A 26,539-nucleotide genomic window follows, 5' to 3' on the forward strand; every position below is an offset into this window, starting at 1 on the left:
CGTAGGCCGGTAGCTACAGCTCTGATTCGACCCCTAGCCTGGGAACCTCCATGTGCCACAGGAGTGGCCCAAGAAATCACACACACACACACACACAGACACACACACACACACAATGTTTTTCTAGGAATCCAAGTCACTTGGAGCTAGAAACATGTTGGCATTTGGGTTTGGTTAACTGGAGGAGAACAATCAAAGGAAATGGTAGTGGATGTTGATATGATGAAACTTGTGGCAGGATTCGAACAGCAAAAAAGCTCACAGAGAATAGAAGAGACTAATTGTAGGCTGGAAAGATAGCGTTAGATTTCTAGTACATCATTTTGGGAAAGGCATGTAACAACATGCAGGCAGTTATCATTCGATTGTTAATCTGGGGGTACACTCTTGTTTTATCATTTATAAATTTATCTGAAAAAATTGCATATTGTGTTTCTGTGTATATTATCATCATGGTACTTATATGTTAAACTTCCCAGTTCAGATTTTCTTTATCACTTATCATTGAACTTTTTCTTTTTTAAAATTTTAATATTAATCTCTAAGCTCAATGAGTACTTTGCCATGACTAAAAGAAATTTTATTTTGGCTGCTTATTATTTGTGGGGTACCACCAGAAAAGGAAAGACAAGTCTGAGAGCCAAAAAAAAAAAGAAAAACATATAACTTGAAAGATAATTCCAATTTTCTGCTCAGCAGTGGCTAATGTTGTTATCCTCTCGGTGTTTAATACTTCCCTCCACTCAATTTGGCTGGTCCCTGGGGGGCTGCCCACTAGAACCTAGAGCTTGTTTTTATCTCTAACCTTTTTGCTTTCTTGGCTATTTCTCATTTTGGTGAGTTTGCAGCACTATAATACTAAGGATAATGAATGAAGAAAGAAAACATTAGAGTAAATCTGTAGTGGAGGGAGGGAGATAAAAAGCCCTACTGAGGATTCTTATAGTTTTCTATTTTTTTTGTGTTTTGAAGTTCATTTCTTATAAGTAGTATTTTCAATTGAAAATTCCCAAAATATTTATAACAAGTTGTATTTGGAAATGGATTTTTGTTAAATACAGTTCTCATTAGACTTCCACCTCTTGTTCCTGAATAGAGATTTGCTGAACTTGCATTATCTCAGTGAGAGGTTTGAGAGCCAGATTTTTCTCAGGAGAAAAGTATTTTCTAAATAAATACATTGTGGAAATGCAAATGTTTGGGCAGTTTCCCAAGAGGGATCTGAGGCTGTGTAACTGCACATTTGCCACATACCAAATTCTAGCAAGTCAATACAGAGCCTTCTTTATCTTTTTATTTACTTCCCCCCTGGATCCCACATTCCTGAGACAGCAAGTCATCACTATAAGCATTATTTTGGCGTCAGGATTATTTATCTATGATATATGATTAAAATTAAGATAAAGTTTCATGAGGCTCTGGCTGTATGCTGTATACACCACATTTATTTTAAGAATGATGATAGAAGTACAAGGATATCATCATAAAACATTTGTATTTTATAATCATTTATTATTTTTTGAAGTGGTTTCCTAGATCTTGACAATGATGCCGGGTGGCCAATGAGCAGGTAAACTGAATTTATATTAGAGATACACAATTTATTTTCCAACAGTATATGTCTCAATGACTAGTAAGTGACAGAGGCAGACCAGGATCCTAAAGCACACTTAAAATAAACAAGATTTGTGGGAGTTCAATAAACAAGATTTGTGGGCTTTCTCATTGTGGCTCAGTGGAAATGAATCCGACTAGTATCCATGAGGACACAGGTTTGATCCCAGGCCTCAGTCAGTGGGTTAAGGATCCAGCATGGCCATGAGCTATAGTGTAGGTCACAGACACAGCTCAGATCCCATGTTGCTGTGGCTATGGTGTAGGTCAGCAGCTGCAGGTCCGATTCAACCCCTAGCCTGGGAACCTCCATATGCCATGGGTGCGGCCCTAAAATGACAAAATAATAATAATAATTTTTTTAAAAAATTTAAAAATAAACAAGATTTGTGGAATAGAGACAAATCCAATTCAGAAAAGTATAATTAAATATATTAATTAGTCTCTCTGTATTTATTTATTAGAAATATTACCTTTATTGTGATGTGAAGATAATTAGGCAATATCTCCAAGGGAACTACAGGATAAAAATGAATTTCTCAAAAAAAAAAAAAAAGATTTCTCTTGTTTGCTAACCCTATAAGTACACTTAATTAACAAATATAAATTTTCATTGTGATCATTATTGTAATTTTTGATTCAGTTAGTTGCCTAAATGTTTTCTCTTCTGGCTTTAACTCTACACTTCATTAGTGATTATACTATTACTATGTAAATATTTTCATATCACTCTATCCATAAATCTGGGTAGTTGGTTTTTGGCCCATGCCTTAGTGAGCCATAGGAGAAGCCATAGGCTTATAATACATCATAAGCCTTAGAAAACTTAGGGGTTTGCCTCTCATACCAGGGAAAAGCACACAGAAGTTCACCCAGCAGTCAAAGCCTGAATGAACAGAGTAGAACAACCCTACACAAGGAACACCTAAAGGAGGTACTTAAAAAATCTGTGAAGTATCATATTTTCTCTTTTTCCCAAAACTTTAGAATAGAAACCACATATACACACACTTTAAAAAATCATGGCTGAAGACCAGAATTGAAAGAAGCAAATTCCTATTTTTATTTAGGCCCCATTTCAAACAAGTAATTATAGTCAGCTCTTGAATTATCTTGGATTTTCATATTGTAGATTAAGTCTTTGTTTAGATTTTCTAGATCCTTGATTTTAAGCCACTTTTTTTTTTTTTTTAAACCATAGGTGGCTAAATTACAGTTCGTCACTTTTTTTTCTAATCTTCTTTTAAGGGTCACACCCATGGCATATGGAGGTTCCCAGGCTAGGGGTTGAATTGGAGCTGTAGCCGCTGGCCTATACCACAGCCACAGGAACATGGGATCCAAGCTGCATCTGCAACCCACACCATAGCTCACAGCCACGCCAGATCCTTACCCCACTGAGCAAAGCCAGGGATCAAACCTACGTCCTCATGAATGCTAGTCAGATTCGTTACGCTGAGCCATGATGGAAACTCCCAATTTGTCACCTTAATAATAATAAATCATAATATGATAGTAGCTTCCAATAATGAACCTTAATTATTAATTCTTTCTTATTTATATTTCACGCTCACTTAAGAGAATGTTACTAATATATCCTCATTTGATAGAGAAAATAAACAGTGATTCAAAATGACAAAATAACTTTTTCAAGAAAACAGCTTAAATGGTTGTATAGATGTAGTCATTCTAAAGTAAATACCTTAATTATAGATTTATACTGTTGGATTAAAGTTTAGGTAAAAGAAAATAAATATTAGTAAAAATTATATTTACACATTCTTCTGTGGATTGATTAGTGAGATTTGTTGTAATAAAAATGGTAAGTAAAGGAAAAACCCCTACAGATTTGATTTAGACAGTTACCATCTTAGAGTGGAATTACGCTCCAAACTGTGTGGCAGGGTAAGTGTTTTGGAACTCTGAGCATACAACATTATAAATGAAGTTTATGTTGATAGGCCAACTGGTACAAAATGAATAAAAGAGCCTCAATGCTTCAAGCTCTTTTTTAGAGCAATCATCAAAGACCTAGTCCAGGTTTGAGGTCTGACAAGAATGCCGAATTAGACCTAGTTCAAGGTAGTTTTTCTTTTCTATTACTTCAAACCAGCCAACAAGGCTCAAAATGGATCTTTATTAGGTAAGGATACAAGGGACTTGGTGGATAAAGCTCACAGGAGCTGTCTTAGTCTACTAGGGCTGCCATAGGAGATACCATGAACTGGATGGCTTAAATGACCGAAACAAATTTCTCATAATTTTGGAGGCTTGGAAGTCCAAGACCAGGGCATTGGCAGAACCAGGCTCCTGGAGAGGCCTCTCTTCTTGGCTTGCAGACACTGCCTTCTCTCCATGTCCTCACGTGGATTTTCCTCTGAGCCTGCATATAGAGAGAGAAGGATCTCTCTCTCTCTTTCTCTCTCTTTTCTTCTCATAAGTCCAGTCCTATAAGATTAGGATACTATGTGTATGATCTCATTTAACATTTATTATCCCCTAAAAGGCCTATGTCCATATACAATCACATTGGGGGTTATGGCTTCAATGTATGAATTTGGGGTCAGGGGACATTTACTTCATAGGAGGAAACCCTCCTAATGTCTTTAAAAAAAGAAAAAAAAAAGTGTCTCTAAACTTGGTTAGTAAATTTGTTTCAGAAGCGAAGGTCACTTACCCTGCCACACAGTTTGGAGCGTAATTCCACTCTAAGATGGTAACTGTCTAAATCAAATCTGTAGGGGTTTTTCCTTTACTTACCATTTTTATTACAACAAATCTCACTAATCAATCCACAGAAGAATGTGTAAATATAATAATATAATATTAGTAAAAATTAGGATGTAAGAAGAGATTCATCAGCACTAGAATTTGCTTTTTAATGTGTAAGCCAATTCTTTCCTTTCTGCACCTCTACATACTATCATGTTCTTTCTATTTCTTGCTGCTTATTAAGCCTGAGGCAGGACTGGCTGTGGCCTGCCACATTCCTATAAGAAATGTAGAAATCACCACATAAGAGGAATACTTAGTATGCAGTTCTCCCAAATGACGCGTTTTGTTGTTGTTTTCTAAGAGGGGACATGTGTTGTGAGAAAATAGTTGTTCCCCGTAATCTCCTCTCTGGAGGAAGTATCTTTTAAAATTCACAACAAGAAGGAAAAACTTGGCAGGTAAAACAGATCCTCACTGCCTAATCCTTTCTCTGCTTCATTCCTCAACTGTAATCGCAAATCATATGTTCCCAAGGAGAAAGAACTGCGCTATATGCCAGTTCTTATAACTTGAAATTGGAGAATAATTTTCATTCAGTCAGTTACATTTGTGGGCTAACTGGAATTACTGAGAAATTTTAAGATTGATTTTTTTTCATAATTTTGCATAATAAAGTTTATTTAAAAAATTTCCTAAGGGCCTGAAAGCTAAGTATGTAATATTCACCACAAGGTTTTAGGAAAATGAGAATTCATTATTACTATTATGGAAAAAGATGTAGAGCCATTCCCAACTATAGCAGAGAGGAAATTCTGCGATAAATTTCTACTTGCAGGGTCTTCTTTACTTCTCCATCCCTAGAATCATGCTCTGACACAATCTCATAAATGCTATGGATAGGAGTTCCCATCGTGGCTCAGTGGGTTAAGAACCCAACTAGTATTCATGAGGATGCGGGTTCGATTCCTGGCCTCTCTTAGTGGGTTAAGGATCCGGCATTGCCACAAGTTGCGGCATAGGTTACAGATGCAGCTTGGATCTGGTGTTGCTGTAGTTATGGCATGGGCCAGCAGCTGAAGTTCCTATTTGATCCCTAACCTGGGAACTTCCATATGCTGTAGGTGTACCCCCAACCAAAAAAAGACAGACAGATAGATAGATAGAGAAATACCATGGGTATATTTCTTCTGTATCAAATCTCTGCTCAAATGGTGTCTTCTCAAAATCCTGCCTTGAACCCCTAAGACAAAATACCTCCATCATTATGTTCCATTCTCTCTCATGTTTTTTTTTTTTTTTAATCTCTGTCCCCATTCCCATGTCAGACACTATATATTTATTTGTTTATTTTTTTATTTCTCTGTCCTTAAAAGCAGAAATTATGTCTGTTCTGTCTGGTACTTAATAGGAGCTCAATAAATGTTTATGGAGCAAATCAATGAATTAAGGGATCTGTAAAAAAATATCTTACAGAAAGTAAAATGTCACCAGAGATATTTAAACCAAATGTATGAAGTTATTTAAAACTGTATGAATAAAAGTGAATGTAATGGACCTCAGTTATAACTTAATTCCTATTAGACAAGACAGTAAGGATTCAACTAATTATTTCTTCTTTCTCTCCACCCTTTCTTCTAAGAAAACCTGCCCATATTCTCTACTCATAAAAGTCTGCTTCCCAAATGCTTACTGAATGGATAATAATGGAATCACACTAACATCTGGCCACTGCTAACCTGCCAGTGGTAGACATCTATATGGAGTCAGATGATTTGCTGGTCTGTAGAGAGAGGTGTGGTGCAGACTTCCAGATAGAGCCAAATTAACAGGAGTTCACCAGAGAGACTACAATGCAATCTTGGCTATTTATATTCCAGTCTCTGGCTTAGGTCAAGACTGTATTTCCTCCAACATGCTCCATAGTCTACCAAGGAATTACAAATTATCCTTGAGATCTTATTATATGTGTTACTTCTTTCCTCTAAATGAATCCTATTTCATGAAACATAATTGAAATGTGATATATTTTATCATCATGTTAATTGATAAAATAGTTTCTTTTTACATTAATTACCAAAAAGTCAATAACAGAAAAGTAAATGTGTTTACATAATTTTTTCTATGTCTACTTTGCAATGATTCAATTATAATTTTCATAACATGAATTTTTCCATTCAAAATTATCTAATTATATTCTTTTAATATAACTTCTTACCCTATAATAAGCTTGTAAGTTCTAGGTACCCAGAAATTTTATTTTTCCCCAACTCTACAGTGAAAACAAAACAAAATTTTTTAGCAATAAGACCATACAGAAACTATTTAATTTGTGTTTGATGTCATTAATAAAAAGTATATAGTTTAGTTTTCATCTAAGTGATATATTTGTATAAATATAAAGAAAACCTATAGAATATAAGTACCAGAGGCTTAAGGATAGGAAAATTTGGAAGATATTTAAGGGCACAAACTTGCAGTCTGTAGATAAATAAATCATGGAGATACTCATCAAAGTGATTATAGACAGCAATACTGTATTACAAACATCATAGTTGCTAAGAGAGATCTGAATTGTTCCTGTCACAAAAAAGACATGATAATTATGTGACATGATAAAGGTATTAGCCAATGCTATGGTAATAATAACATTGTAACATATAAATGTATCAGATCAACACATCATGAATTTTAAGCTTACACAGAGTTATATGTCAAGTATACTTCAATAAAAATAAAGTATGCATTCTATTTGGTATTACTGAAATATTACTAATCATAGGGAAAATTTTACTATGACTATGCACTACTAATTATTATAGATTTAAACAAATACTTTCATCCAAAGCAGGAGAGTTTGAAGTATTTGCGAAACATTCGTTGGAGCCATGAAATAAGAAACTCATCACGTACACATGGAGCTCATGGTGACAGCTCTAATAGAGATAGAAATGGGAGAATCAATATATAAATGATAATTACTTATGTGAAGTGGATGTCATTGTTCTGTTTAACAAGTACTCATGTAGCATTTGATATGAAGCAGGTATTCTTCTAGGTGCTTTTACAAATATTAATTCACATAATCCTCATAGTGACTCTATAAGATGAGTGTGAAGATAGGGAAGGAACACCCTAGAAGTGAACTCTGGAGAACAAAGATGATGCTAAGAGATCTGAAAAGAAGAATGAGAAATAGCCAGGAAAGCAGAAGGAAATTTGTAAGGCTGTAGTGACACAAATGCTTAGGAAGCAAATATCTCATAAAAAAGCCACAAGTTGATAATGTCTAGAGCACAGAGGATTCAAGAACAAGAGCTAAGAAACATGCATGGGGTTTAGGAACAATGGTATTGTCAGTACCATTGCAAAACTGCAAAAGAAAATTTGGTACAGTGCTGGGGGCAGCAGCCAGTGACCTGAGCAAGGAACAGCAATTAAAGATAGCATTTTATAACTCTATGCTGAAAAGTAAGAGAGGGCATTTAAGGGGAAACTTTTGTGGAGGGCATAGTTTAACATGTTTCTGCTATCAGAGGAACAAGCTAAAATAAAAATAAAATAAATAAAGGATGAGATTCTGGACAAAAGTGAAGAGGGTCTAACTCTGGCCTGAAGAAAAGAGTTTATTCCATTAAAATAAGTGGTTTTCTTTGTGGGGAAAGGAATAGGTTACCTTTTCAGGTATGTGTGCACTTATGTTTTGTAATGGAGTTATTGAAGAACAGATAGAAAGTTGAAGATTTTCTTGGCTGTGATTCAATTTTCTATGTGACAGAAGTTGAGATTTTCTCTTGAAAATGTGAAGTATTGGGCTTTTTAAATGTAGCAGTTTGTCATTTTCTCTAGGTAAAATAAAACAGAGTATTGAAAATCTTAAAGGGTTTCTGGACTGCAGGTATCCCCAACTGAATATTCATAGTAATTTGTGCCTTCAGAATTCACCACCCCTTCCCTTCTGATTGAGGAATTAAACTTTCCAAGGATTCAGATTAAGAGCTTATCAATTAGACAGAGATAAAGGACAAAATAGTCCGGCCTTTGAGGAGTGTTGGCAAGAGGAAGTATAAAGTGGCTTATTATTTAATCAACTAATAATTTTTCCTATATGTGTACATTTTTTGTTAAAAATGTAGATGGCACTTTAAGGTAGTGATATCGCATGTGGATTCTTAAAAATATGAAAATGACTAAATGTACATTTATGTTTATTTCACATAGAAAATAATGTTACATTTTTAAACAATGTAGATATGCAACATTAGGACATATTAGTTATGACAGCATGTCCATCTACCACATGTAATACTACACAAAGTTAAATTGGTAAGGATAATGACTAGAAGATAAAGTGGTAATATGAATTTTAAAAGCTGTATACAAAAATTCATGTATAATTTAAGATCAACTAAATGAAAATTGATATTTATGCAGAAAACAAAATGCCTTAATAAGGGAGAATACATTAGGTAAGTGAGATTACGAATGCATTTTAGTCTTTTTTTTTTTAAATTTTTAGAATGTTGTTTCAGTGATCTTGTTTGTTTGCTTATGCCGCAATCATTCTCAGCCACTTTTCACTCATAGCAGATGAGCTGAGTATGTTCATAAGTCCAGCTCTCAGGGAAGGATAGCCTATGCCCACCTAAGGAATAAATGTAGAAATAACAAACTTTGATTAATCTGCATTAATCATGGTGATTCCATTTCCTTTACCGTGATGGGTTTAGATTTCTATATGATAAAACTCTGAGATGAAAGAAAGAAGTATGCTATCTTCCAGGGCTAAGAAGGAGGTACTTTAGACAAAGTTTCTTGTTCTGAATGGAGCTGCATAGAAAGGACCCCATGATGTTTCCTTCCACTGGTTTTATCTGTATGTGATGCCTGCGACTGAAGCAGTGATCTTGAAATGTTAAGGAGAACTACCCCAAGATAGAGACAACCTGCTGTTAATTATGAAATAAGATGATAGAAAGAACCTAGATCTGTGTTGAGGTAATGTATCTTGTAACATCCGCTGTACTTTGTGTAATGTGAGCTAGTAAATGGCCTCATTTTAAAACTACTTATGCTATGGATTCTTCCTTTTAGCAGCCAAATGTAGCATAACAGACAGCTTTTGTTTTCACAAATCAGCTATTAACCAGTTTTTTCCCAGTATTTTTCCCAGTATTTTTGATGGAGGATGCTTGGAGATTGGGAAAATAATATCATCACTACAAAGCTCAGATCGGAATCCCCTTTTCTTATTATTAAAATTATTTTGCTATAAAAATAATGCCTGATGTTTTTCTATAAAAAGTCAAATTTTTAGATTATAATTTAAAAATGTATCCAGACTAATAATAAAATATGGGAAACAATGAAGCAAAACATCCTGAACCTGGTAGGTAAATGAATATTAGAAACAAAACAATATCAAAACAAAAAAACAAGCCTCCCCAAATAGTTGCAAACCACAAACTCTAATCATGTTTACTAAAAGATTAGCCAGTCCACTAGGAAATGTCTATTGAATTTGGCTTATGTTAAGAAAGTCATATATCTGGAGAATTGCTTAATGTGGAATTCCTTAATGTTAACTAATAGCCAAACCACAACATCTATCTGTATTTTAGATAGTGACAATTTCACTGATAAAAAAAGTTTGTTACTCTCTCTTTTAGATACAGAAGTAGTTAAGTATGACAGCAGCTAAGTTTCTTCTAGGAATGATATGCTAAAAGTTGTTTACTATGTAGGTTTAATTTCTTGTCATTTCATAAATAGGAGAAATTAAGAAAAAAAAAATCCTAGAGAAAAGAAATAGCAAATGCCAGGAGAAAAAAATGAGTGTCTTCATTTCACAACCAAATAGCATACATCATGTGTAAACTAAGCTTATTTTAAAAATTAACAAAGCTGAAATGAAGGGTATGGTCATAGAATTATATACTACTAGAGTAAAAGAAACTACAGGGACAAGTATCTGGAATATCCTGGGTTTTTTAATGAGGAAACTGAAGCCCAGAAACTATTCCCCCCCCCCTCAAACTCATATTTGTATATTGGCAGAGCTTCAACTCAAATGTAGGAATTGTGACCGTCCCAGAAAAGGGAAAACTGCAAGCCTAAAAAAGACCCACTATTCTCATAAATACCTTCCTCTTATTTTACCTAAATGAAGTTCAGATTATTTACATTTCTCTAGAAATTAGAAGTTCATCAAATCATAATTAGAGGATTTTTATTCTCTGTTTTGGGCAAGTCCTATAAGTAAAATAAGTCAAGAAATTCACCAATTAAAACAATTATCTTTTTAAAAAAATTGTTTTTATTTTTTAGGAGAAAATAATCCCCCTCTGAATAATAGTAGGGAATATTAATTCTTACTACTAGTTAAGAGAGAATAGTTAAAGACCTGGGATGTAGAAAAGGAAAATTGAGAGGCAATAAGAGAGAACAGAAAAGTAGAGGGATAATTAGAAAGTTAAGAACAGGAAAAATGTAAATATATAAATATATTTCTGAAATTTCTAAGTAAAGTCCAAAGAAAATACTATATATTTTACTAATGAAAATACGATAAACAAATGGAAGTAAGATAGAAACACACAATAAAGGAAATAATGCCAAAGTTTCTTCCATATGTGGTTGCCCATAACTACTACTCTTAGCAAAAAAATGTGTGGAATTATTTTGTCTAGATATTACAGTTAATTTTGTAAGACATTTCACCAAAAAAAAAAAAAAAGGTGGCATTCACTTCTTTGAATGAGTTCATCTTGCCTCATCACAGTGACTATTATCTTTTTTTTTTTTTTTTTTTAGAGCAGCACTTGCAGCATGTAGAAGTTCCCAAGCTAGGGGTTGAGTTGGAGCTGCAGCTGCCAGCCTATGCCGCAGTCACAGCAGCTTAGGACTCAAGCCACATCTGTAGCTCTGGATCCTTAACCCACTGAATGGGGCCAAGGATTGAACCCACATCCTCATGTATACTAGTTGGGTTCATTACCACTGAGCCATAACAGGAACTCAGTGACTATTAGCCTTAATCTAATTCAGTTTGTTTAATAGCAAAGCTCTTCAAAGTATGCTGTTTTAATTTCTTTCTTTTAAGCAGGAAAATAAGTAAATATATAAATAAATAAAACTTGGTATTATATATCTAAACCAAAATGGAGATTTCTGAGAATACAGTTTTGCTCAACTATAATACAGGTAGTTCCAAATGGAAGGAAATTTTAAAAATGCAAAAAAAAAAAAAATACAATGAATTTGGGTGTGACAAAAAAATTGAATATTTTAACTATGTCTTTCTCTGTTATCATTATTGCATATGTTAAGAAAGAAAATTATATAGAAAAACCTATGGCTACTTCTGTTTATTTATACTGCTGATTATATCTGCTCTTCTAGGTAGGTACCCATTATTTAGTAAGATAAGAAAAGTGTATTCAGGAGTTCCCGTCATGGCTCAGTGGTTAACGAATCCAACTAGGAACCATGAGGTTGTATGTTTGATCCCTGGCCTCACTCTGTGGGTTAAGGATCCAGTGTTCCCAGGAGCTGTGGTGTAGGTCGCAGATGGTGGCTCGGATCTGGCATTGCTGTGGCTGTGGCATAAGCTGGCAGCTACAGCTCTGATTAGACCCCTAGCCTGGGAACCTCCATATGCCATGGGTGAGGCCCTAAAAAGACAAAGACAAAAAAAAAAGGGGGTATGTCAGGAGCATTACTTCTCTAATTATATGTCAATCAACTGATCTCTTGAATATATAATTTATTAATTCTAATATGTTAACTAATATTGAGTGTGACATTTTAGGCAGGAGCTATATGTATTTTGGAAATGATAGGGACAGAGTAAAGGGACAAAGTAGGTGATTAGTTAAGGAGTTGTTAAGTAGGAGAAAAGTACAGGAGACCCTTGTAAGTCAATGATCACTCAAGCAGGTTTGCTTAGCAACAAAAGCATGAGACTTCCCCCAAAACAATAAAACAATGGAGGAATGAGACCCACATCCTGCCCTGTGAGATTAGTGAGTTAATGATTCATAGGACATGCTTCTCTGCACACACTGAAAACAAAAATATAGGGAAAGGTGACATACTGAAACCTAAGATGATGTATCATATTTTAGTATATGTTACTGCCTTTTTGCTCATTTCCATTGCACCATGACAATCCCAGTTTGACCATGTAGAAATAAGAAAACTCACCTGCCCACATGGAGGAGGAGCTGACGATGGAAACTTGAAATCTCCTCAAGAATGGGGAAGGTGTCTCCTTCCTCTCCCCTTTCTTCCTTTGATTATAAAATGGTAGCCCACTAAGTTCTTGGCCTGTGGCACTCCCTTGCCTGCCTACTTGTGGTTCTTACAAGCATATTATAGTAATAAACTCCTTCTTTACCCATCATTTTGCCTTTTGCCAAATTCTTTCTGCACGGAGACAGAAGAACCTACATTTTACTAAGACCCCATGTTATGCCAGTTTCAGAAAGACACGGAAAGACAGTTGATACCTTCCTAATAGGGTTCTAATTAAAACTTTGATTCAGAACTTTTATAATTCAGGTTGATAGTACCTTTTTTTAATTTTAAAGATCAATAGTTAAAGTCAGGTCTGTTTCCTCAGTTCCCCTCAAATTCAGTTGCCATGTTAGATTTTTGTCTCTGCTCAGACATATTGGAGACCTCTCAACCTTCAGTTTTCAATAGTCTCAGTTGTACTATGAGAAAAGAAGAACAAAATGTTAGCCTGTGTGAGAATTTTCCACAAAATATTCCTATACTATCACTTCCTTGAAAGAAAGAGAATCAAAATTTATACTCAGTATACCTGAAGCTAGACATTTAGAATATTTTGATTTCAGATAAATGATCAGGTGACTTTCTATGAAAGTGTTATAATTCTAAGTATTAGCTAAATGTTTTCATACTTAAGTATAATAAACATGTTGAACCTGGTAATAACCAATTTTCTCCCTCCTCAGTGACAGTAATTCTATGGGTGAAATAAGTCCTAAAGTGAAAAACCCAAGAATTTGTGATTGTGCTCTAATGAAAAGTACCTGAGCTTAGTTCAGGATTGGAACTGCAGCTGTTGGTGACTACATCCACATGTATAGATAACATCCTGAGTTCAACATTCTGAATTATAATTGTAAAGGAACAGAGAGCTGCAGGCAACTGAGTCAAGGTCCTCCAGGAACCATTAACATGTTGATCTTCAGCCACATTCATTCAGAGGGTAAAATGTCAGACCCAGGAAAGAATGAACTGTAGACTCAGAGAATGAAAGGAAATTGGTTCTACTTCCCTTTTTATTCTTAGCATTCAGTAAATAGTTCTTTTTTTATCTTGGTTCCTCACATTGAATGCTCATTATTTAATGTTTTTATAAAAACCAGCTAGTTTCTCTAAATTGCCATTCCTGTTTCTCCCATTCAAATTCTACTTACATAATCATATAATCAGGAATCATGTAGTATGTTATTGATAAATGTCCTACTTCATTCCCCTGATTGTAATTTCCTAAGAATGAACACCAGAGTTTTGAGTTTTTAAGTTACTTTAAATCCTAACAATTAGATTCATTTATAAATGATTAAAATTTATCACGTTGTACATTTTTTGTATGCTGCAAAGAATCATATTAGATTCTTTTATATATTAATAAAAAGCATATCATAATGTTCAGCTTTGATGATATTAAAAGTTGAATCTATTATTCAAGTGTAATAGTAGAACTGAAGATCCTAATTTAATCTCTCCTAGGTTTCTTGAAAAGATCTTTCCTTACAGCTTTCTTATCCATAGGACAACTATCCATCCCTTCCCAACTCCTACATATCCTATATTATGTTTATCTGCCTTCGAAATCTTTATCTTGCCTTCTTCAGGATATATTATTACTTGACACTCTTTCCTTTTTTTATTTTTATTTTTTGTCTTTCAGAGCAGCACCAGTGGCATATGGAAGTTCCCAGGCTAGGGGTTGAATTGGAGTTGTAGTTTCCGGCCTATAGCACAGCCACTGCAACACGGGATCCAAGACGAGTTTGCAACCTATACAGCAGCTCATGACAACAAGGGATCCTTAATCCACTGAGTGAGGCCAAGGATGGAACCTGCATCCTAATGGATACTAGTTGAGTTCATTGTTACAGCTGAGCCACTACAGGAACTCCTGCCACTCTGATCTGAGTGCTATATACTCTTTTCCTTGGGTTTAGTCATGTCTCAGACACATTTTCCGTGGTGATCTATAGTTTTACTGAGAGATCTGAGGAAAACTATAGATTTCCTTTTAAAGTGCAAATATACATATGCTCAGATATTTTTTTCAGGCACATTTTTGAGGACAATCCATAAATGCCCACTCACTCCTATCTTTTCAGATGAGTCTTCCAGTACCCATTAGGAAGGATAGGTGGTCACTTGTATCTCTGGCTTCTGAATTAGTAGATAATATGGAATGCAGATAAGTAGTGGTAGGAGGGCAGTGTTGAGTATTAGGGCAAACACTAACACCAAAGATAACTTTTACTTTCTTTCTTTCTTTCTTTCTTTTTTTTTTTTTTTTTGGTCCTTTTGCCTTTTCTGGGGCCACTCCCACAGCATATGGAGGATCCCAGGCTAGGGGTCTAATCGGAGCTGTAGCCGCTAGCCTACACCAGAGCCACAGCAACACAGGATCCAAGCCGTGTCTCACGGCACAGCTCAGGGCAATGCCGGATCGTTAACCCACTGAGCAAGGCCAGGGATCAAACCCGCAACCTCATGGTTCCTAGTTGGATTCGTTAACCACTGAGCCACAACAGGAACTCCAACTTTTACTTTCTTAAGTGCTGTAATTAATAAATGAAAATGGCTTTAAAGAAGTTTCATCCAGAGGTTACCACAAATGGTGGGCGTACGGAGGTGGGGGGGGGGCACCTTTCTTGCTATGTGAATTGAGTCTAATCTAAATTCTTCCTAATTAGACATTTTCCTTCTGTTGACAAATTCTTCAGCAGTCCTTAAGAGAAAAACATGCAAAAAGAGGTTAATCCTGGGAAATCTGGAGCTCAAAAAAAATTATTGGCACTGAAAGGAGAGCTAGAGTATTTCTAAGATAAATTGCTTATCTCATAATTTTTTAAATAAACCCGCATTCATGCCAGGATGTAGATGCCATGATGATTTCTTTATTATGTACCTGTTTCCGTTTCTCATAGTCCGAATAACTGTGGTAAAGGTGACTAAAACTACACAACTCAAATAAGATGCATAGAAATTTGAATAACATACATACTCTTAAATAACTATAAAAACAAATTCTAATGCTATTTATAATTTTTTCTACCATATTTGTCATTTGAGATGATCTATTTACCTCAATCAGTGTATATAACTAGGGAGGAAACACCTGAAATCAAGCTTCTTTTCATAAAAAGAGAAAGTTTTAATTTGTGCTATCAATGAATTTCCCCAGCTTTCAATATGTAGAAGTATCCAGGAAGCAGGGGAGGAAAGATAATGAGAAATTGTGATAGGAAACTATCAGGAGAGGCAATCTTTAATCTGTTATAAAACTCCGGAGGATCTAGATAACATTCAGCACTCAGAGTTTTGGAATGCCTGTTGAACAAGTGACAACTTGATTGTGTTTAAGCTTGTAGAATTCCTTTGTCATCTAAAACAGAAGAGAGTAAAATATTAGCTGTCCAAACAGCTACTGTCATCAGAAAAACATATTGAAACAAATAAACTGCTTATGAGATGAATATTTGTAGAAATAGTAAATTTAATTTTCTTATTGTACAAACTAATTCATCTAACATAGTTGCTGAGCTATAGCAGGCAAAGGATGTATTTATCTTATTCAGACCAATAGGTGAATTACAGTTTATATGCCCTTAAAATTTTTATTTCCATTTATGTTTATTTTTAGTTTTTTATGATATCATTAAAATATAATTTAAGAAATAGCCTTCCACTTCCAGTCACAGTGGATTCACATTGCGTTTATCTTCCTACCTGAAACAACTTAAAAACATAAAATAGTAAAAATAAGAAATATTTGAAATGATGGTTTTTAACTAATTAAACGTTAGTGATAAGCAGTGATCCCATAAGAATGGGAAATAAGAGCTCAGCCCTACATTCCAGTTTGCTCCAGCACACTGACCAAAGGAGTTTCCATATTCAAGTAAGGAAGAGGAGGCTCTGGAATTGCACAGTAGTCTCCCCAAGTTTAAGAGACAAAATACAACTTCTAGAGAGGCCAAGTGACTGGAGTATGCAGTAGAGTAACAGAGAGGAGAGAGCTATACAGAGAGAGATACAGAAAGAGAGATCCAGACATCTTCAGATGGTCTTTAAGTCTTCAGCTCAATATCAATCAGTGCATGCAAAAGAGAAAAGTACTAAGCTTGGGCGAAGAACCATCTTAAAGGACTGGAAGGGATAACACTTAGAAAACATATAAAGCCACAAATATTTCTCATCCCTAAACTGCAAAAACCTCAATTCATGGTGCATCAAGTAGAGCAGTCAAAAAGCTTTTCCTCAACACTGGGGGAAATTGATCACAGAATAAACTTTTCTCTGATTCTGCCTAACAAAGCTTGACAGTAAGATAATAAAATACCAAACTGTTTCCAAATAATTAAACTGCTTCCCAAAACAGTGCTCAATATTATTTAGAAGAAATAACATATCTAGCACCCAAGAAGGTAAAATTCATAATATCAGGAATTTAAATAAAAATTACAAAGGATGCAAAGAATAGTAAAATATAATGAGAAGATTCAAAATGACATAGAAATTACATAGAAAATAGAATTAATGGACAAGGATGTTAAAATTACAATTTTAACTGTATTCTTATGTTCAAGAAGCTAGAGAAAATACTGAATATGTTAAACAGGGAAGGAAGATACTCAAACAGAATTTATAGAGATGAAAACAATATTTGAGATGAAAAGTATACTAGATGGGATTATAACTAGATTAGACATAGAAGAAAAGATAAGTAAATTTGAAGCCATAATGATAGAAACTATATTAATTGAAATAGAACATCTAAAAATAAAATATTTTTCTTTTACTAATTTTTTTTTCATTTTCAAAAGTTTATTTATTTTGTCTGTACCTGAGTTATATGGGAAGTTCCTGGGCCATGGATCAAATCTGAGCTGCAGCTGTGACCTATGCCACAGCTGCAATAACACCAGATGAAGCTGGATTTTAACCTGCTGACCCACAGCAGAAATGCCTCAAGTTTTATTGAAGTATCGTTGATTTACAGTATTGTGATAATTTCTGCTGTACAACAAAGTGATTCAGTTATACATTTTTATTCGGTTATACAGTTACACATCCTTTATTATTTCTGAATGTGGTAAAATAGATATACAATGAAATTTGCAATTTCAACCAAATTTAAGTGTACAATTCAGTGGCATTAATTACACATATATTTTCGTGCAGTATCACCACTATCTATTTCCAAAATTTTTCATTACACCAAATAGAAATTCCGTATTCATTAAGCAATAACTCACCATTCATCCCTTCCTCCAGAATCTGGTAACCTCTCTTCTACTTTCTTTTTCTATGAATTTGTGTATTGTGATATTCTATATAAATGAGATTATACACTATTTTTTCTTTCATGTCTGACAGTATAATGTTTTCAAATTCATTCGTGTAGCATGAATTAGAAATTCATTTTATAGTCATATATATTTGAAATCAGTTGCACATAAAAAAGCAAGAGTAGGCATATGATATTTTGATATAATCATTTTGAATCATTTTCTGGGATACTCTGAAGTGTTTACCTAAATGAACTTTAAGGATATTACCAATATCTTGCACAAACATTATTATTTTGGAGATTCACCCAATTTCTGAGATTTACTTCATTTCTAATCCTTACAAAATGAGGAATGAGGCGATGCTTAGAGATGGGTTACTCTAGGATTCAATGATAGGATAGATGTTGCTCTTGCAGCATTAATAGGAGAGACAGAATGAGGTTGGCAGCAACGTGGTAGTGGCAGCACTGCGGGTATTGTACAGTTGAAGGATATCAGTGGCACTCTATGCTTGGAAATAAAAACACCACATTTTATCAGTGCTATCTTAATGGATACTTTCACATTCCTGATGTTGAAATAGCCTAATCAACAACATGTAATATTTAGTCAGTCTAGAGAGAATGCTACCATCACATTTAGATTGGGGAATTCTTTGTAGTAAGTCTATGTCTCCCCAGGGACCTGTGGTCTAACAGATGGAACAACTGAGATAGAAATATTGCAGCCCTGGGGCTTCTATGAGGGACGATGGGATTCTTTTGTTTTTTAAAATAATTTAAAAACAGTGGTTGTTCCAACTAAAAAAGAACATAGAATCCCAAAGGAAGGCATGTAGAGAGGTGAACATTTGACATTCATCCAGTGCTTTTTATTATTGGTTCTGAAAAGAAGAAAAGTGGAAATGACTAGGTTGCCCTCATCCTATTGATTAGTTGAATCTCAGGCTCTGATTCTACACAGCACCTGCCACTTGGAGAAGTGAAGACAGGAGAAAGAATAGGAAGACTGGGCTCCTGAAAATGATACATCACACCAAGAAAGCAGTCACTGACCATCTCAAGAGACCCACAAGATATGGTCTAGCATAAAAATAACTCTCTGGAATAATTTAAATTCTTTATTCATTTTGGTGAGATTTAATATCCAGAAACAAGGACTTCAATAGTCATTCCATATCTTGAATTCTGATTTCTCCTAATGCACATGGTAACAATGAGAAATAATTATAGTATTGGTATATTTCTATAAAAATATAATGTGTTTAAAAATATTTGTTTTTAAAAGACAGCTACAAAATAAATTCCCAAGTTAAGTGTCTTTAGTAACCAACGAAAAGGGCAACAAGAGACAGCCTTTACTGAGAATCGACGAGTTAGATTGTAGTACAATTCTTAGATCATTTCAACATAGCAAAAATAAACTTGAAATAATTAACCCATAATCAATAGTATTTTGTCATTGAATTTATAACAAACGAGATTTTTTGAAAACCTTATTTCAAAAAGGAGTACTTTCCTTCCCTTTTCAAATTGTTTCTCCTGCCTCCTCCTTTTTTTTCCTTCTATTAAGTAGAGATGTCAGAGTTGAAATCTGTATTACAAGTTTGTGACACCAAATTTAATAAACCAACCATTCCTAAAGAATCTATAGCACATCTACTATTTGGTTAGATTGCTGGGTACTCTAGGAATAAATAAAGCCTTTTGAGCTTCCTTTTTCCTCTAGAGGTTTATCATCTGTCCAATTATGTTTTGAATTTGAATAATGTAGGTAACTAAATTAATTCTTAGGAAGGAGTAAATTAGTGTTATGAAAATTACAGTTTAATGAAAAAAACAATTTTTGGAATTTCCCTGTGGTATAGTGGGTTAAGCATCTAGAGCTGTCACTGCAGTGGCTTGGGTCACTGCTGTGGTGTGGGTTCAATCTCTGGTCCAGGAACTTCCATATGCCATGGGCACAGCCAATAAATAAATGAATAAAATTTAAAAACAGTTTTACATTCCATTGATTATTATCATTATGTCTTAAATTTAGTTATATATATATATATATATATACACACACATATATAAAATAGAATATTCTAGGCAAAATAGTTGTATAACTAATAACCAAATAAAGCCTAGAGTTATGGACAGTCAATCAGACCAGCTGATGGCAAAATCCATTTGAACAGGAGCCATGTTTCTCAAAGGGGTTTTGATCTACTCATTGGAGGTAAACCAAACACTCAAAGATATCTGACTATACTTTTAAAAACAAAACCCAAAACTTATCCAATTCAGCATACCTAGTAGAGAAAGGAACCAAATAGTAGTATATATGTCTTTGAAGTTCTCCAACAAGATTGTAGAGTCACCTGAAGAAGACAAATTAGGCTTCCCAATGAAACCATTCTAATTGTTTAAAGTAAATATTTTAAAGTTTTACTCTTTCATCTATAATGCTAATTATGTACATTACATTACATTGCCTCTTAATCAAAGGGAATTTCAGTAGCCTCCTTATAGGCTAATACTCTAATATAATACTCTAATTCATACTCCAATGCATTTCCAAAAATATTACCCTTTAGTTTAAGGATTAGATAAGATATAGATTATGCATCTTGAAATAGTTATGCACTAGAATGATGAATATAAAAAAATCCTAAACATGTATTATGAACAATTTTGCTGGGGTGAAAAACTGCAATATTTCTGAATTGATGCAACTGTTCCCCTCTGATGTAAATACTCTGCTTTTACACATAAAATATGACTCTCTGGGCTGTATGTTTCCTGCTTGGGTTCTGCCCTTTGTGTTTATGTTATCACAATTATACAAAGTCATTTTGTGACTAATTTCCAGAGCACTGAGTCACAGTGTGACTGTTGCTTATCTTTTCTTTTTTTCTGCACAGCACTGTTCCTGGCCCTCATTTTTTTTCATAATACTCTTATACAAATGAACTCTTTCCATAATTAAATAACTTGGTCTCATTATAGTTCTGTAGTTGTTCTATATTATGGGCTTTCCTTTACTACCAGAGGCTAAGTTTAATATCATTTTATAAGCAAAAAGAACATGACAGTTCATCATATAGGTATGTAATCTATTGCTTTAAAATTTGCAAATTTGTACTATATATAGTGCAATCCTATCTATTCTAACTCAAGTACCTTAAAATATAAACTTTTATTTTCAGAGACTTGTAAAATATTTCCTTAAATTAGTTAAAGCTGATATGAAAAATTTATTTCAGATTGCAAATGCAAAAATTCTAAGTTTATAACTCATTTTAATATCACCAATTAAAGGCAATTGAAGAAGTTTCTTTAAACATAAATTGACAGTCTCTTTATTATATTTCTTTATAGGTTACCAAATACTGTTTATAGGTTAAAAAAACTTCAGAATATTTCAATTAAAGATAGTAAATAATTGCAGCTTACAATTATAAACAAGGCTACATCTCACCAACTTAAAAATGTTCATAATCTTAAAAGTATAAGCATATATAAGCATATATTGCATATATATTTGCTTAAGAACTAAATACAGAATTGCTGAGAATTTAATTTTGCATTGCAATATGAGTTTGTTTACAGAGAAGGTTGGATTTTCATTGTAGGGTTACAGACAACGGTCCCCCCTTAAAAGTCTCTGCCTCTCAGTACCCTGCTTTTCCCCCAACAAAAAGAAATAAAGGTTATTTCTCTTGGACTAGAAAGTATATTGCCAAGTACTCACGAGTGAAATCTCTGAAGAAAGTTCTTGGAAAGATTTTTTTCAAAGTGGAGTTGAGATCATTTTGTTTTCTCTTCTAGGCATTAAAGAGAGGAATTATCTTTTCTATTTCTTCTTTTAAACAGATCAAAAAACTGGGGAGTGGAGAATAATGAAAGAAATGCAATCTGATCCTGCCAGCGGTGAAAGGGGTGAGGTAAGAATTTGAATTTGACGTTTATCCAGCCCAAAGTTGCTCCCTTCTATTGGAGCAAAGAAGAGCCTCAGAGGCAGTTAAAGAGATCACCGGCAGTTGGGAATAGCCAGGCTTCCTGTTTAGGTCACTCCAGCTCTTTTAAGGCTAATTTTGCCAAACTCTTCAAAAGTGTTTTCTATTACGGAGGAAACACACAGAGGAATCAGTTTACACTAAGATTTCAGAATTACTATTTTTGAATAACTATTTCTTTCACTTTCCAGGATTGTTTTTGTAATCAAAAAAAAAAAAAACAAAAACAAAAACAAAAAACGCACACACGCTTTTTTCCCTACAGGGCTATATATTTTTTAAACGTTATATATTTGTCATCATACTGTTACTTAATAAAGTGAACTTTTTTTGCAGTTTATTTCTTATTTTCTTCAAATTATTTAATCCACATTGTCAGTATATTTACGAAAAAAAAATCTGGGAGCTGTTGAAAATCCCTTTGATTAAAGGGGCAATGTAATGAATTGCCTATTGCTGAATGTCAGGCTGTAAATGCTGCCTCAGCTACTTGCTATCTTTGCAACTTTGGTCAATTATTTAAACTCTCTGTGCCTCAGTTTCTTTTTCCCTAAAATGATTATAGAATTTCCTAGGTTTGATATAAGTAGTAAATGGATTAATACACATATATTTATAAAACATATAAAGCACTTAAGACAGGTCTCCACATAGAGCAGACCATCAATAAATATTAATTATCATGTTTGTTTATTGCTGTTGTTTATATCATAATTATTATTTTACATGATATGTAAATATTTAAAGGCATTACTCAGTTTGTTCCATTGTAGGTCACTATCACCAAAGTTAACCCTTAGAATTTTCATAATAGAGTTATTTATGATGGTATCAGACTAAGATTACTAGAGATTTCATAAAATGGCAGAATTTACTTTGCCATGAAGGCTGAAGTCAAGTCATTTGTTTCTTGTTTTTTCCATCTCTGATTGTCTTTGTGCCTTCAACTTTTCTTGCTTCTTTGACTTCTGTCTAAGAGGTAAATTTCCCCTTGTGTGTTTTTAATATTTACCGAATAATTCCTGGGAATCTGACCCATAAATTACCTCATTTACTTCTCACAACTAGCTTATGAAGAAGGCCCTCTCTTCATGAACATTTCATGGGTTTAAGAAGGTTGACTATAGTTTGTGGAGCTCTGATTCAAGGTACATAATCTGACTTTGGAGCACAGATACTTAAACACTCTTCTATGCTTCTTATTCACCCATGTTCTGGATTTCATACCACAATAAAATTTTGCTGTGTGATGAAATTTTATTTTTAACCAATAGACCTTTGCTACATAATTATTACCTCTTATTACCTGTGGCAATTTAAGCACATTCAATATTCCCTTCTTGCTCAGACTGTTGAAGAAAGTTGCCTGTTTTTGGACTGGAGTGGACATCAATTCTTTTTTTGGCCAACTTACAGGCTGTGCTTAAGTAGATATAAGCTTAGCCAACTGTATTTACTTTTTGGAAACTTGTACTAAGAGCTATAGGAAAAAAGTGTACAGTGCCAGGCTCCTAAATAAAAAGCTGAGACACAGGAAGTGTTGGCAACCATGGTGTGTGCAAAAATTATATGGAAAAAGCTAGTTGAGAGTCAATGGTGAAGGCAATAAATGAAAGAGGATGTGTAATTTCTGAGAGATAAATAGGGAAAGAATTAAAGCAAGAGCGAGACTGAGAACAGAAGAGATGAGTGTGATGCCTAAGTTCTACAGTGACAGTTGTTCCCCAGGCCTCCTTCACTATATACCTTGTAATAAATGCCTTTCCCCTAAATAAGGTCATTTAAGAAATCTCTTTTTCTTTTTTTCTCTTTTGAGGGCCACATGTGCAGCATATGGAAGTTCCCAGGCTAAGGGTCAAATTGGAGATGTAGCTGCAGGCCTACACCACAGCCACAGCAATGCAGTATCCAAGTCACATCTGCGACCTAGGCCTCAGTTTGTGGCAATGCTGGATCCTTAACCCATTGAGTGAGACCAGGGATCAAATCCATATCCTTATGGATACTAGTTGGGTTCTTAACCCACTGAGCCACAAGGAGAACTCCATAAATCTCTCTCTCTCTCTTTTTTTTTTTTTTTTAAATATGTGAAGAACCCTATCTGAAAGAGCCATAGCTGAGCTGAAATTATTTTTCCAAAGGTCATTTATTTCATAATTAAATTGCACTTGACATTAATGAAGTTTTTTACCATTTTATGTCCATGTACCTTATACACACTTGGGTATTCTTTCCTGAAGAGAACATGTAAACTTTACATAAATTGTTGTTAAGATATAATAGCCTTGGAGTTTTCCTGTGGTGCAGTGGCTTAAGGATCTGGCATTGCCACAGCTGTAGTGCAGGTTGCAAGTGTGGTGCTGATTTGATCCCTAGCCTGGAACTTTTGTGTGACTTGGGTGCTGCCAGAAAAAAAAAGATAGGATAGCCTGACATTGTCCCTCAAGGGCTCTGTAGATTTAGCCTTTCCCTCCCCAAGGCTTGCGGTGTTCCCTTTTGAGGTTTTATAACTAGTTTGCCTTTCCATTGTGTATAACTAAATCATTTGCATAAAAAGATATCCTCACCAACAACTTGATCATGTGCCATTGTATCTTAAAGTTCATTGTATTCAATTATCATCTGGATGTTCCAAGTACCCGCCTAATACTAAATACTCTCCTTTTCATTTCTCACTCTACTCCATTATTTTTTCCTTTCCAAGTCTCACACAATTAAAATAACATACAGGCTTTTCCTGTGAGCTTATTTATTTCTTATCCAGGACATAGTCTTTTTAAAATATATTTGACCTATGGCTCAGAAAACATTTCCTACTTTTATCCATTAAGAATTTGGTCTATTTAAATATATTGACTGTTTCAACAAGTTCAGGTAACTTGGAATGAGGCAAATCTGGAAAGCAGTTGATTCCTTAATGTCACTGTGAAACATGTTGCAGGATGGGGTACATGTTGCAGGATGGGGAACATCAAAATTAGAAAAAAAAAAGATGTTAAAAACAAAATTAGACACATTTCTTGACAAACATCCAAAACAAAATTGTTTTATCATATTGAACACTTATTTCATGCATTTCTATATACTCTCAAGTGTGTGAAAGATTATATATTCCATTATTTCATGTTTCAGCAGCCAATTACTTTCATATAAAGGTACCTGCAAAGATCTTTAATTGGATTAGGTGAAGGGATGAGTCCTTGAACTTCACCCTTTGTCTCAGTTTTCATCTTTATCCAGAATCTAAACCATCTACAACTTATGGTTTGCTTTTCCTGAAAGTGCATTTCTGAAAACTGATTTAAAAAATGAGAACAATACACATTTTCAGATTTCAGATGTAAAAAAAGAATTTTATTCTAGGTTTTGTTAAATTGTATTCATTGGAATTCTGTATAATAGGCATGACACACATAAACATGGGTGCTTAATTGTTTCTGAATTTATTCTGTCACTAAATAATTAATTTAGCTTTTAGTTCCCTATTTTTGCTGATGTGCAAAGTAAAACTTTGCCTATTCTAGATAGTTTACCACTAATTTAATTACTAATTAAAATTTGGCCACTTTCAGATTAACCCAGGCAATATAGATGTTCCCTGCCCCTGACTCCTTCCCTTATCCCTAGGGCTCCTGAATCCTTAGGATAGGATGTGCTCTGTCCTAATTGCCCTCTACTGAGAACCAGCATATTGTCTGGTTATGTCTACTAAAGTTTGGCCAAGATTTTGAAATCAAAATGTTTCTTTTCTTTTCTTTTTTGTCTCTTGTCTTTTTAGCGCCCCACACGAGGCATATGGGGGTTCCCAGGCTAGGGGTTGAATCAGAGTTGTAGCTGCTGGCCTATGCCACAGCCACAGCAATGCAGGATCAGAGCTGCATCTGTGACCTACACCATAGCTCACTGCAACGCCAGATCCTTAACCCACTGAGAGAGGCCAGGGATCGAACCCACATCCTTCATGGATACTAGTTGGGTTTGTTTACCACTGAGCCGTCATGGGAACTCCAAAGTGTTTCTTGCCTTAGATTCTATTCTTACAATTTAAAGCCACAGCTTCCAAGAATATCTTTTCTCCTGTGGGTTGAAATATCAATTCATCAAGCCACAGGAAGCCTCGGGCCTTTGCTCTTAGCTTTTTCTGCCCAGGGTAAAAAATGAGGACAAAAGCAGATGGAAAAATACATCATGTAGTTGTAAATTGAGATACTTCCAGCTACTGTCCAGTTGTCTCATATTTAGCCAAATTCAGTATTGTGCTCATGTTAACCACAGTTGAGATGGTGTGAAGTATGAGTTGGAAGTATCTGCAGGATCAATTTATCTTTGGATTTTTTTTTTTTTCAAGCATCTCAGTTTTCTTATTTTCTAAGTGGAGATTTCCAAAAACAATCTCTGTCATAGGGAAGCAGGGACAATTGGATCTACATCATGGAGAAAGGGAATATTTAGCTTCTTTTCCCACTCCTCTCTGTGGTAGATTATATCATCTGTTCAGATATATTTCCTACTTCTTCCTCTGTGTGAGAAGATTATAATTTGCTCCATGTTGATGTCAAGTTTTTGCTACATTACTAGCTTTACCTAATAGGAGGAGCAGATAAAATATAAGCAACAAATAAGTATATTTTTATGA

The 26,539-nt window shown here is 34.5% G+C and overlaps 1 protein-coding gene and 1 long non-coding RNA gene across 25 annotated transcripts in view; one reads left to right on the forward strand and one right to left on the reverse strand.

The window, feature by feature from the left end:
• Window positions 1-21,828, reverse strand: part of TFPI (tissue factor pathway inhibitor) — a 64,748-nt gene extending 42,920 nt beyond the window's left edge. For 4 of the 8 annotated variants that reach the window (XR_014828711.1, XM_084997998.1, XM_005672009.4 and 1 more), the window contains exon 1: window positions 21,639-21,828. The gene's annotated coding sequence lies outside the window, so the exon portion shown is untranslated. Of the gene's footprint in view, window positions 1-12,899; window positions 13,044-20,196; window positions 20,266-21,638 lie in introns of all 8 variants that reach the window. The other 4 variants (XR_014828712.1, XM_013984326.3, XM_084997996.1 and 1 more) reach the window with 2 other exon arrangements.
• Window positions 1-26,539, forward strand: part of LOC106506297 (uncharacterized) — a 476,882-nt gene that overhangs the window by 358,435 nt on the left and 91,908 nt on the right. For 16 of the 17 annotated variants that reach the window (XR_014829348.1, XR_014829359.1, XR_014829356.1 and 13 more), the window contains one exon: window positions 21,761-21,831. This is a non-coding gene — a long non-coding RNA (uncharacterized LOC106506297). Of the gene's footprint in view, window positions 1-20,867; window positions 20,992-21,760; window positions 21,832-26,539 lie in introns of those variants that run through there. The other variant, XR_014829346.1, reaches the window with a different exon arrangement.

Source organism: Sus scrofa, chromosome 15 (genome assembly GCF_054392235.1).
Source record: "Sus scrofa isolate SSC_HxYL_T2T_F1_AM1 chromosome 15, Sscrofa_HxYL_maternal_Yorkshire_Landrace_v2.0, whole genome shotgun sequence".
NCBI lineage: Eukaryota > Metazoa > Chordata > Mammalia > Artiodactyla > Suidae > Sus > Sus scrofa.